This window comes from Mauremys mutica, chromosome 13 (genome assembly GCF_020497125.1).
Source record: "Mauremys mutica isolate MM-2020 ecotype Southern chromosome 13, ASM2049712v1, whole genome shotgun sequence".
Lineage (NCBI taxonomy): Eukaryota > Metazoa > Chordata > Testudines > Geoemydidae > Mauremys > Mauremys mutica.
This window is the reverse complement of record NC_059084.1, coordinates 44585089-44598617: the sequence shown is the minus strand read 5'-3', so window position 1 is coordinate 44598617 and position 13529 is coordinate 44585089. Positions and strand designations below refer to the sequence as shown.

General features: G+C 53.6%; 1 pseudogene; it reads right to left on the bottom strand.

Moving 5' to 3' along the window:
- On the bottom strand, positions 1 to 12963 carry LOC123347451 (annotated as a pseudogene).
- Positions 12964 to 13529: the final 566 nt, after the last annotated feature.

Sequence of the window (13529 nt, the reverse complement as noted above, 5' to 3'; positions counted from 1 at the left end):
CTAAAGCTTCAGATGCAGGGTTTTCTTGATCCAGCACATGTATTTGGAGAACCTGGTAAACACACTGGGAGTTGACTCATCAGCGTTGCCATGGGAGATTATGCCCTGGGCCTTCCCATCACAGACCGGGGGGCTCCCGGAGTCGCCCTGAGAAGCAAACACCAGGCACGGTGTTACTGATGTCCAAGCAAAGGATGGGCTGCATTCTGTATTCACGGTCCTGAAATCCAGCTCCTTACCCTGCTTCCTGGGGACTCACAGTCAAATCACTCCAAGGACGTGCCCGGGGCTCCCACTCCATGGTCCAGGGACCCAGCAGACCCCTGTCCCTGATTTCTCAGATCTGCCCAGTTCCAGTGTCTGATTTCTAACATCCATCCCTGATTTTTTTTAACCTGCTCATTTCCCATGCTGGATTCTGCTGATTTCCAGCATCTCATTCACTCCTGCCCTTGATTTCTAGGATTTCCTGCTGATTTCTCAGATCCACCCCTGGGCTCTTTCTTTTATTAATTCCCATCATCTCTCTCCTAGGAGACAGTTGATTCCAAAACTGGATTTCTAGGATCTCTCCCTCACTGTTAAGATCCATCCCTGAGTTCCAAGATGTGGCTGATTCTTGTCCTTGATTTCTAGAACATTTTGAGCATCGAGCTGATTTCAGTCCCTGATTTCCAGTTTCTGTCCCAAATTATAAGGATCCCTTCCTAATTTGAAAGAACTGCCTGGTTCCTCTCCCTGATTTCTAGCCTCCATCCCTGATTCCTAGGATCTGGCCAGTTCCTGACTCTCCCCATTCTGCCCAGCCCTGTCAGTCTCCTGTTCTTGCAGCACCTTGCCCCGGGTGCCACGTGCCCCTGTCCCACACTCACCAGGAATGGTGCCTTCCTCTCCTGGGGGTCCCCCACGCACAGCATCCTGGACAGGACATAGTGCAGAATGGGCTGAGACAGACACATGCTCTTGCCCATAACCGTCAGTTCCACCTCCTGCAGGGTCAGGGAGGGCTGGGCGTTTGTTTTGATACTGGTCTGGCCCCAGCCAGCCACGCTGCACACTGCCCCCTTCTTCACCTTCTTCTGGGACAGGGGGATGGTGCCCACAGTCTGGGTCAGCTCAGCCTTGTCCCTCAGCTGTGAAGGGAGAGAGAGAGAGAGAAGGGAAATCAAACTCCTCGTGGGGGCTGCATCCTGTCCTGGGGGAAAGGGACCAAATGGGGCATCCCCCATGCTGCTGGTGGGGGATGATGAGAGTAGGCGGCACCTGCAGCAGTGTGAGGTCACTGGGGGAGGAGTGATGGGGTGGAGGTGGTCCCTGCAGCAGTGTGAGGTCACTGGGGGTGGGGTGATGGGATGTGGACGGTGCCTGCAGCAGTGTGAGGTCACTGGGGGCGGGGTGATGGGATGGGGGTGGTGCCTGCAGCAGTGTTAGGTCATAGGGGGTGGGGTGATGGGATGGGGGCGGTGCCTGCAGCAGTGTGAGGTCACTTGGGGGGGTGGGGTGATAGGATGGGGGTGGTACCTGCAGCAGCATGAGGTCATTTCAAACAAGTCATCAATAAATTCTGGGTGGGAGATTTGACGATATACCAAGATCTTCTGCCTCCCTGGTTCATCTATTTCAGTGTTGTAGGCCCCCAGCAGCACGCTGATTTTGCTGTGAAATACAAGGGGATGTAGGTGCTGCAGATAGGCCAATACTCTGCAGTTAATCATGGGTCGTTATCTTTGTTAAAGTGGTTATGTGTAGATGCTGCCTTGCTCTCAGTTTGCATGTTCAGAAGCCAGAGCTCCAGGGCCTTTCCACTGCAGGGCAGGGGGCAGCTTTACCTGGCCCCAGGTTAGGGGAATGGCTGGCTCTGGGACAGGGGATCCTGCATTTCTTACCCCAGGTTACAGTTACAATGAGCAGCCATCACCACCACGTCCTCCCAGATGAGGAACCCTCCGCACCTGATTTCTCCTTTTCTTTCTCTATTTTCACAAAGGCCATGTGGGATCTGGAGTGAGGCCGGGCTTCCCATCCCCCGATGATCTCCCCTGGCCGAGATGCCAAGAGACGGAGTTAGTTCAGGTACCTCTGAAGGTGATCACTCCCTGAAGGTGATAGAGGGACCCCTCCTAAAGATAAGGTCAGGATGACAGCGTGATGGATAGAGATGTTTTGATCGAACCAACAGGTACACAGTAAACGGGGGTAACTAACCATGTCAGTGGGGCAACACGTAACTTGTTTGTATCAGTGTGTAAAAGGGGGGGTTCACAGAAGGGGTGTCCTTGTCTGGCTGGGGGGGAGCAGAAATTCCCGACCCTCACTGATCTGAGTCCATTGTTATGGGCATACATGTGCTAATGTACCTGTAGCCAGGGCCATCCTTACCCATATGCAAACTACGCAGCTGCGTAGGGCACCAGGAAATTGAGGGTACCAAATTGACCCAAATTTCCTGGTGCCCTACGCAGCTGTGTGCTTCTCCAGTGCCCAGCCCGATTCCCCGGCCGGCTGAGCCGGCCAGGAAATCTGCCCCTGCCCCTACTCTGCCCTGCCTCTTCCTCAAAGCCTCCGCCCCTGCTCTGCACCACCTCTTCCCACCCATGCTCCACCCCATCTCCATCCCCACTCCACACCTTGCCCTGAGCTACGTCCCGGGGGAATGCGGCAGGGTCGGCGTTCCCCTGCACTCACCAGGTGACGGGAAGTGGAACGACCCAGCCCAAGCCCGCTCCACTCCGCTGGCTCCCAGCCACACCACCAGTGAATGCTGGGGGGTCGGTTCCCCTCTGCCCCCAAGTCCCGAGGCTGGGAGCCAAGGGGACCAGAGCAGAGCAGGCTGGGGCTCTGTCACTCCACTTCCCACTGCCCCGTGAGTGCGGGGTCAGGCCTGCCCTACGATCACTGGGCGGCAGGAAGTAGAGTGACCCGGCCCCCAACCCGCTTCGCTCTGCCGGCTTGTGCTGGGGGGTGGTTTCCCCCCACCCCACAAGCCAGCTTCTGTACCACGCAATGTCTAAGGACGGCCTTGCCTGTAGCATGTATACAGCACTAATACCATGCTCTGTTGGCAACAAACCTGGCCAAGCGCCTTCTCCAATAAACCAAGCCTGTGATCTTCTTGGACAGTTCGACTGAAGTCTGTTGTGCAGGCTGTCTGGTCAGACTCAGTGCAGCACACACAAAGAACACACACGTAGCCAACAACTGACAACACTGGTGACCCTGACCACTAATCTGGTAAGTAGGTGAGCTGTCTTCTGTTGGAATCGTGACCTAACACGGCAGAAAGCTACGAGACAGGGAAGCCTCTTATCCCCGTCCTGCAAATCCCCATAAATTTGATGAGATATGGACGCACTGGGTCGTCAGCAAACCGTTAGAGAAGAAGGAGCAGGTTGACCTAGAGGAGGATTTGAGTACGGGCTTCTTTATTGCGATACTTGTTCCCCAATTGTGGAGTAAGCACTGGATTAGTCACAGCACACTCTTCTTTATCTAAGTTACCGGTAGTATGTAAACGCCTACGTCCATTACAACACCTCAAAACCCTTATTAAGTAATAGAAACACCCTTACTATTCGTATTCCCACTCCTGTCTATTGTTCACAGCATTATGCATGTCATACAGGCATTTTTACCTTGAAAATACATTTCTTTGCAGTAATTGGTTGCTACAAATTCCCTTAATCAGCGGTTCTCAGGGGAGGGAGGAAGGGACCATGACCCAGGGCTCGCTTGTGTAGCTGGGAAAGGAAGGGACGGGGAGATAACACTTCTTTTACAGAAAGGGTATTCTTAGTTTAGACAACTTCATTCTTCATGCAGCTACAGGCTTATCAATCCTTACAAGCAACAGGGAAGGGGAAAGTACGGCAACTTATGTATCAAACAAAGAAATACTGCCTGCTTATGCCTTTGTCCCCTAATGCCATGTCAGCACATCAGCAGCTTCCCAGGTCTTTACTTAATCCTAACATATCCCAACACAAAGGACGTCCATATGAATTTAAAAAAGAACACAGGGAAGAAACATAGAATGGAATCTGTAAGGCTAGGGCAGAGACAGAAGTCTGGGAAAATAAAAGCGTAATTTCTGACTGGATGGAAATCTCATGGCAGGCTCAACTGATCCCTCCCTCCCTCCATCCTGCTTCAACATCTATCCATCATCCATCCATCCCTCCTTCTGCAATATTTATCCATCATCCATCCTTCTGTAATATCCATGTCTGCCTTCTCATCTGCCATCCATCCATTGTTCCACAGTATCTATTCATCATCTGTCCACCCGCCCTTCTGCCATACCCAGAAGTCTTCTTATCTACCATTTTATCTATCCATCCCCAATATCCATCCATCTAGCTCTCCATCCACCCTTCTGCAATAGCCATCCTTCTGTAGCCTTTTTATTTTATTTAAAGTGAATTTTGTACTATGTAGATGGGTTCGGCTCTGTTGGCTACAGTTTCAAGCTCACAGAGTGAAAGTCACCTCGGCTACTTGCTTCATATTTAGAGTTTTTAGGAGCACATAAAGGCCAATGGTAGTGACCACACACACATTTCACAAGGACAAGGCCTAGTCTGTTTTTCAAGTTTTATTAAAGCTACAGTTAAAGTTATGATGACCCAAGCATGCAGAAATTCTATACAGACCTAGGCACACGTTACATATACAGTTACACTCACATCCTTAATGATATTCTTAAGGTCTGATGGCTGCCTGGCCAAATGATTGTCAGTAGAGGAATGGTTCCTGCTGGGGTTTCCAATAGGGAGCTCAATTTTCCTGATTTGAGCACCCTCTGCTTATAATGTGATTCCAACTATTCCTCATTAGGGCCTTCCCATCACAGACAAGGGGGCCTGTGGAGTTGCCCTGAGAAGTAAAATCAGCAGGTGAGGAGTTACTGATGTCCAAGAAAAGTGCGGGCTGTATTCTGTATTCATGGTCCTGAAATCCAGCTCTGTACCTTGCTTCCTGGGGACTCACAGTTAAGTCACTCCTTCCTTAGAGGTTTTTAAAGTCAGGCTTGACAAAGCCCTGGCTGGGATGATTTAGCTGGGGATTGGTCCTGCTTTGAGCAGGGGGTTGGACTAGATACCTGCTGAGGTCCCTTCCAACCCTGATATTCTATGATACGCCCGGAGCTCCCACCCACAGTCCAGGGACCCAGCTGGCTTCTGTAACTGATTTCTAGGATCTGGGCATTCCGGTGTCTGATTTCTAGCATCCATCCCTGATATCTTTAATCTGCTCAGTTCCCATCCCTGATTCCAAAACCTGATTTCCAGCATCTGGCTGACTCCTGCCCTTGATTTCTAGGATCTCATGGTGATTTCTCAGATCCATCCCTGGGTTCTTGATTTGGGAATTCCCATCATGTGACTCCTAGGATTCAGCAGATTCCCAACCCTGATTTCTAGGATCTGTCCCTCACTATAAAGATCCATCCCTGATTTCCAGGATATGATCCTTGTCCTTGACCTCTGGGGCCCTGCACACCCAGGGGACTGAGCAGATATGGGCCCTGCACTCCTGGATGTCTGTGACTATGTGGGGCCCTGCACCCCTTGGGGCTGTGCACATGTGGCTTCCTGCACCACTGAGGCTGTGCACTTCTGGGGCCCCTTAGCCCTAGGGCTAGTCACATCTGGGGCCCTGCACCCTTGGAGGCTGTGCACTTGTCTGGACCTGAACCCCCTGGGGTTATGCTCTTCTCGGGCCCTGCACCCCTGGGCCTGTGCATATCTGGGGCGCTGTAGTGCAGGGGACATGGATATCTGGGGCCCTGAACCCCAGGCGACTGTGCATATTGGGGCCACTATGCCCTCCCTGACCAGCCTGACCCCTGGGGACCAGGTGTATGAGCAGCATTGTCATGGCCCAGCTGGGGAGGGGGCATCTGCCTGGGCAGTGGGTTACAGGCCCGGCTGGGCAGCGGGGATGCCAGGCAGGAATCCTCAGGTCATGTGCACAGGGGTGTGGGTGCACAGAGGGACCTGCTGCCTCAGCACTTGGACCCCCCACCACATCAGCTGGGGGGAGGGTGGAAAAGGGGTGTCCCCATGTGGGGCCCCTCAGCCCCTGAGTGCATATGGGGGGCGGGGCATGGGCATTGCAGGGCTGTTCTCACCCTGGGCAGTGCTCTGCTGCCCTGCTGGGGGGGGGGGGGGGAAGTGGTCAGACACTAAGAGGAAGGGCCCGATTTGAGGCCTGTGATGTGGTTAACTTGGCCTCATCTCAGTGTCTCTCTGCAACAGGAAGTCTCCTGTGTGTGGCTGGGGCCTTCACCACTGTGGGCTCACAGACTCGCTTGCCTGCCATGCAACGCTGTCCCCACTCTCCCTTCACGGCCAGGGGAAGGCGCTGGAGGAAGGTTCCTATACGGACAGGTGACCTCCACAGCTGGGGCTGTGGCACATCTGGACACTGCTCAGCCTGGAGCCGTGCACATCTGGGGCAGAGCCGAGACCTAATGCAGCTTGCAGTGACCCCTCCTTGTCCATGCCCGCACCTGGTCAGTATTGATAACATGTAACCACCTGAGCCCATAAAACAATAACTCTGGCAACATGCTCTGCTTGGCAAACAGATGAGGTTTCAGAAATTAGTTTAGTCTCTAAAGGCTTTGTTTTGATTTCTTCTGCAAAGCCAGGTGTGTCAGTATCTGGAGGATAGGCAACCGTTCCAGAGGTTTTACCTCCCTTTGCAAAGCTTCAGCCAGTCCTCCAAGAGCAAACTTGGCTGGAGAATAAGCTGTGTAACCAAATGGTCCCACCTGTCCAGCCTGAGATGATGCAAACACAATCCTTCCCATTCTTCGTTCCTCCATGGTAGCAATTATGGCACGGCTTGCGTAAAGCTGAGACATCTGCTGACATGGCTTCGCTGGCTTCTTCCTCCAGGCTGGGGGCGGGGAGAGATCAGGCCCAACTGGGTCAGGGCCCCCACAGCTCAGCCCTCGGAGCCCTGCTCAGTTGGCAGCTTCCCATTCGGGGGCCAGGAAGGGTTGGGGACACACTTAGCTGGGAGCCCCGTGCCCCTGACACCTGTGCACCGCTGGATACCGCGCACATCTGGAGTGACACTGGGGGAAGTGGTTCAGCAGCTAACAACAGTCGTGGCTCTCGCCCCAGGTTGGGACTATTATGGCCGTTTGATCCTTCTCAGCTGTCCCCCTGCCCCGCAGTGTGGGTGTGAGCCAGGGGGAGGGCTGTGGGTCAGGGAGACCAGATTCCCCCGGCTGTGACAGTGCCGCTTCCCACAGACACCCAGACTGGGGCAAAAACAATTAATCTAATTCTCAACCCCTCTGAGACAGCCAGTCTTAGATGAGAGTCGGCACCTCCTAGAGGGGAAAGGCCCCATATCCCATTCCCCACACACCTGAGCCAGCCAGGGCACGGCCATGGGGCTCGATTGGAGCTGGTGCCCCCAGAGGGGAAAGGGCCCCTGGCTCATTGCCCAGCCCTTTAGCCAGCCAGCCTCCATCCTGGGGCTTTATTGGAGCTGAGATTCCCTAGAGGGGAAGCCCCATGTCCATTCCCCACCCACCTTCCCATGAAGGGTCACTGTGTAGCAAGAGGCTGGATCCCATGAGAAGCTTTTTCCATTGCTGGGGGTGAGGGGCTGAATGGACACCAGTGGGTACCTGCTTGTGGCAATATGTCCTAGGGAGCCCATTGCATGTTTGGCACCTGTGAAAATCTCCCCATATCCCCCCATTGGGAGATGCTGGGTGTTGAGGTTCCATGGGATTGAGCCCGAGGACTTGACAGGATGGGCTGGGGATTTCCAAGGGGTTTTAGGGTGTTAGAGGCCCAATTCCCACTGAAAGTCAATGGGATCCTGCATGCGGCTTTGAACATCCCAGCCTGGCTGTGTGTGATAGCGGCAGCCAGTTCTAAGGGTCCCGGAGGGAAGTAAACACCCATGAAGGCTAAATGTCATTACACCTAAATGATGCTGGCTATGTCATGTAGGAGTAGAAACAGCTGATTGACCCAAAGGGGTTCCCTGGGGACCGACCTAGCGAACGCAGGGGCTGGGGCACTGGCCGGTGGAGCTGTGTGTCTCTGAGAAAAGCAGCAGAAAGACTGGAGAAGCTGCCAGAGAAGGCACCAGCCACAGCCAAAGACGCATGGGTAGTATGACCCTGCGCTAAGCCTGGGGAGAGAGCTTTTGGGCAGAGTGCTGGCTGAAGGAGGCTTGGGACTGGGAGTAAAGAAACAGTCACTTGTTGTTTCATTCCAACTGCATTCAGAGAAACAAGACTTTGGACATGCTTTGTAAATAAATAGGGAATAATAGACCTAACACCACAATTTCTCCTCCTAAGGAAACATCCTGCAACACCCCACTCACTGCTCAGGCCAAGGGAGGTAACCATTCCTTGAGCAGCACAGCAGGGTATGTGTTGCTGACATCTTCTGTACCCAGCACAATATTAGTGGCCCAAAATGCCAAGAGGCAAGACCCAGGACAGGGGCTGGCTGGCTCAGGGGCAGGGAATGGGACACGGCACCTTTCCCCTCTAGGGGAACTTGCTCTGATCCGGCCCCAGGACAGGGAGTGGCTGGCTCAAGGACAGCAGATGGTTCATTTCTTACCTCAGGTTGCAGTTACAATGTGCTGCTGTCACCATCACATCCTTTCGGATCAGGAACCTTCTGCAGCCTCCTTCTCCATTTCCTCCTGTCTCTATCTTCACAAAGGCCACATAGGGTCTGGAGTGACGTTCAGTTTCCCATCCCCGGATGATCTCCAGAGAACACAGGATGGGAATTGAAATTAACAAGCAGTGTGGTTAAGGGGCTGTGGGGCCACGGTGTGTGGGAGCCAGGGCCGGATCCAGGCACCAGCCAAACAAGCTCATTCTTGGGGCGGCAGATTCAAGGGACGGCTTCCCTCCAATCCTAGGGCTGCCCTTTTTTATTTTTTGCCGCTCTGGCTGCCCCATAGGGGGCGGCAGCGCGGAGGAGGGGAGCACCCTGCTAGGAGCCGGCTGTGCGCTCCATCTGCCCCAGCCGGTGCCAGGTCTGCAGCAAGCCTGGTAGCCCGCGTCCTTCCCTCCCGGCCGACCGGAGCGGCGCGGAGCCGTCCTGGCAGGCGGCATGGTGGGAGGGGCCGAGTGGTGAGTGCCCTGGCTGCAAGAAGCCCTGGCCACCCCCCTTCTCTCTCCCCCCGCTCCCTCTCCCTCCCCCCTGCTAGCCAGGGCACGCACTCCACTGCCCAGGGCATGTCTGCAGTGCAGAGAGTCCCGCTAGCCGAAAGTTTGCACCCTGGCCCCGGCCGCCCTGCAAGTTTTTTTTTTTTGCCTCACCGCTCCTTGCCCCCTTTTTTTTTTGCTTGGGGAAGCCAGAGCCGGACCTGATGGGAGCTGGGAAGCTGTGTGGCCAAGTAGCCAGAGCAAAGGCCTGCACCTGGGGACACCTGTGTTCTGTTCCCGGCTGTGCTGCTGCGTGACCTTTGGCAAGTACCAGCCCCTTTGTGTGCCTCAGTTTGCCCATCTGGGGCTAATGATCCTGACCACCCTTTGTAAAATGCTTTGAGATCTCCTGGAAGGAAGAGCTAGTAGCCCAGATCCCCAAAGGTATTCAGGCTCCCGGTGATTTCAATGGGAGTTAGGCACCCAAACACCTCTGAGGATCTGGGCCTTGATGTTTTTATTTAGCACCAATTTTGTTTATGGCTCAACCCAGCACCCGGATCCTGCCCACTGCCCAAGGCCGACTCCAGGCCCCAGCACGCCAAATGCGTGCTTGGGGCGGCATGCCGTGGGGGGCGCTCCGCCGGTCGGTGGGAGGGCGGCAGGCGGCTCCGGTGGACCTCCCGCAGGCGCGCCTGCGGATGCTCCACCGGAGCCGCGGGACCAGCGGACCCTCCGCCGGCACGTCTGCAGGAGCTTCACTGGAGCCGCGGGACCGGCGACCGCCAGAGCGCCCCCCGCGGAGTGCCGCAGTGTTTGGGGCGGTGAAATTGCTAGAGCCACCCCTGCCACTGCCTCATTATTCACCCACAACCCTGTATCATCCACACACGCAACGTCCAGTCTACAGGCCAGTGATGGAAAAGGCAGCGCAAATTGTTCAGAGAAAACGTTTCTTATTCAGAAAAATGGCTTTTGTTCCTTCAAGTGCCATTTGTTTTTCAAACAAACGTCCGTTTTCAATATTCTACAAATATTTGGAAATAGACAATTCTTTCTTTTGCCCCAATGTATCTCAGCGACACTTTCTGGGTTCCCTTCCTTTGGGTTTTTCAAACCTCCGGTCAGTATCACAATAATAAATAAATATTTGTGGGGTGGGAGAGGGAAAAAGAAAAGAAAACACTGAAAACAAAAGTTGAGTCCAGCTCAAAACGTGTGAAACAAAATCATTGAAATTTCAATGTTTTTCACACAACCATTTCAATCTGCTATTGTCACAGACCGTTTAATTTAACTAGTCATGCTCTGTGGTCATAGGTTGGCCACCAAAGCCACATGGCCCCATTCCTGCTCTCTGGTTGGGGGAAAGAAAGTTTTTAAGACAGCCAGAGACACGCTGGAGCTAGGAATTTTGATGGTGGAAACCCCGTGAGGAATGGATTAGGTATAGAAATGATCAGCATTTGTAGAAGTCCTATAGACTTCAGCAGAGAAAATACAACCCATGCTCCGGAATCCCTATAGCTGATGTAAAAGCCTGTGCACATGTGGGAATTCTAATGAGTCAAGAGGAAAATTGTCACCGAATATTGTTCTGGGGTAATGAGACATGTAGATCGGACAGACACAACATAAACAGAGAGATCTAGGGAAAGAAGCGAGTCAGACATAATGTAAAAAGCCAGGCAGACACAATCTGGAAACGCAGGAATGTGGCCCTGAGAAAAAGCTAAGAGAAGAACCATTCTGGGCACAGAGACTTGGCTTCAGAGGCAGGCTCTGTACACTGAACAGAGGAGCTGTCTGCTGCTCTTTGACTCTGACTGTGTTCAGGGAAACAGGACTCTTCTCTAGCCTAAACATGCCCAATTCTTTTAGCCTTTCCTAAATCTCTGATCATATTTTTTTGTTCTTGTTTCTCTCCTCTGGACTCTCTCCAGTTTGTTCACAGGGAAGGAAATGTTTCAGTCTGTTCATATCTCAGCGTGTTTCATTTTGATTGAAAATGTTGCAATGAAACATTTCGACATTTCTGAGTGAAGCCTGCTTTTGGAATTTCCATTCTGCCAAAAATGTTGAAATCTCAACTCTTCTTAGAAAACAAAGATTGAAATGTTGCCATTTCCTGTTAGATGGGAACACTGATGCTCCCTTAGCTCCAGTGCCAACCTGGCCCTATGCACATCAACAGCAAAGCTCCCATCCACATGTATGGGGCCAGGATTTCACCCAGGGTCCTGGCTGTTGGGTAGCTTCAGGGTTGAGTTCACCAGTAGATGCTCCAGTGAAGGTGAAGAGTAGAGATGGTCAGACCATGTGGTACGGAAGAGGGGAGGGTTCCCCTTTTTCCATCAACACTTTTCCTGAAACATTTTGCTAAAAACTCAAAGCCTAACTATGTGTAATCATGGGGGTTGTATTTCAGGTGCCTCATTCTCTTATGGGAACACAGGCCTGGAAGGGCCCTACTGGGTCATGGGATCCAGTTCTTCCTGTCACAGGCAGCCCTGTCATATCATCCCATCCATAAACTTATCAAGCTTTGTGTGCATCCTTGTTAGGTTGTCCCCCCCGCCAGTGATGAGCTGCTAAAATCTTAACAACCGGTTCTCTATAAAAAGTTCTGATTTAAGGAATGTGCCAGAGCATTTATTTTTTGTACCAATAGGGTTACCATACGTCCGTATTTTCCCGGGAAGAATTTTTAAATTTTAAAAATTCCGCCCAGACAGCGATTTAAGAACCAAAAAGCCTGACATGTCCAGGAAAATACAGATGTATGTTAACCCCACCTAAAGTTCTTTTTTAAAAAGATGGGCCTGAACTAGAAATGAGCTCCTTTTCACATGTGCGGGTCCCCGCCACTCCCTTGGGGTGTGCTAGGGTGACCAGATGTCCCTATTTTATAGGGACAGTCTCAATTTTTGGGTCTTTTTCTTATATAGGCTCCTATTACCTGCAGGGGCAGGTGGTGGCTGGGGCAGGGGCTGGGGGCAGGGGCTGCAGACACTCACACGGGGGGGGGCTGGGAGCAGCCGGACGCAGCCGGGGACTCACCAGGCAGCAGCAGGAGCCCCACGGCCAGAGGGCCGACGAGCAGCAGCAGCAACCGGGCCAGGAGGCAGCGCACATGGCTCCCGCAGCGCAGCACGGCGCCCCCTGGCGGCCGGGAGGAGGAATTACACCCTTCCCAGCCAGAGCCCATCAAAGCTTCCCTCGCAGGGAAGCCAGTTAACAAGCGGTTCTAAAACCGCTTCTAAATTTAACAACCGGTGAACTGGTGCGAACCGGCTCCAGCTCATCCCTGCCCCCCGCTCCAATTGCTCCCGTTGGACGTTGTTCCAGAACCTCCTCCCTCTGATGGTTAGAAACCTTCCCCTCGTCTCCAGCCTCCATTGATCCCTGCCACTTTTATTCCCATTTGATTTGTCCGTTAGCTTCAACAGCTCGTCTCCCTCCCTGGTGACCCCCTACCCCCTCCTGATGTATTTATGGAGCAATCAGACCCCTCTCAGCCTGTGTTCTATGCCAAGCTAGCCCAGGTATTTTATTCCTTTCTCGTCAGACCAGCTTTCCATTCCCCTGATGGTCCCACCAGCCCTTCTTAACACCTGCCCCAGCTGAGATTCCTCTTTCTGGGACAGGGCTGCCCAGAAGTCTGCACCGGATTCCAGCTGAGCAATGCCCAGAACCTTCTCCGCTGACATTAAAATCTCCCTCTCTACTGGAGACACCTCGGCTGCTTCATCCCAGGACTGCATAGGCCTTTCTTCTGGCCACATCCCGATGGTGGCCCACAGGGCCGGTGCAACCATTTAGGCGACCTAGGCGGTCGCCTAGGACACTAGGATTTGGGGGGCGCCATTTTCTTCGGCAGTGACCGCAGCAGCCAGATCTTCGGCCGCCCTGGTCGCTGACGGCATTTAGGCAGAGGGAGCTGGGGCAGGGGAGCTTGGGGAGGGCCACCTGCAGCAAGTAAGGTGGGGGGCGGCACGCAGCGGAACTCCCCACCCCAGCTCACCTCTGCCCCGCCTCCTCCCTGAGCATGACGTGACTGCTGCATTTCTCCCGCCTCCCAGGCTTGCGGCGCCAATCAGCTGCCGCAAGGGGGGCGCCTCAGGGCGGAGGGGAGTAGCTGCCACCGGGGGGGGAGGGGCGCCTCAGGGCGGGGGCGCACAAGGTGGAAGTTTCATCTAGGGCACGAAACATCCTTGCACCGGCCCTGGTGGCCCATGGTCATCCTGTGATTCACTGACACACCCATTTCTCCCTCCCCGTCTGTCACTTCCAGCTGATGAGCCCCTGGCTCAGAGGAGAAATTCTTGTTTCTTGTCACTATGTGCATGAGCCCATGTCCTATTTCAGCCTGTTTCCACCAGCA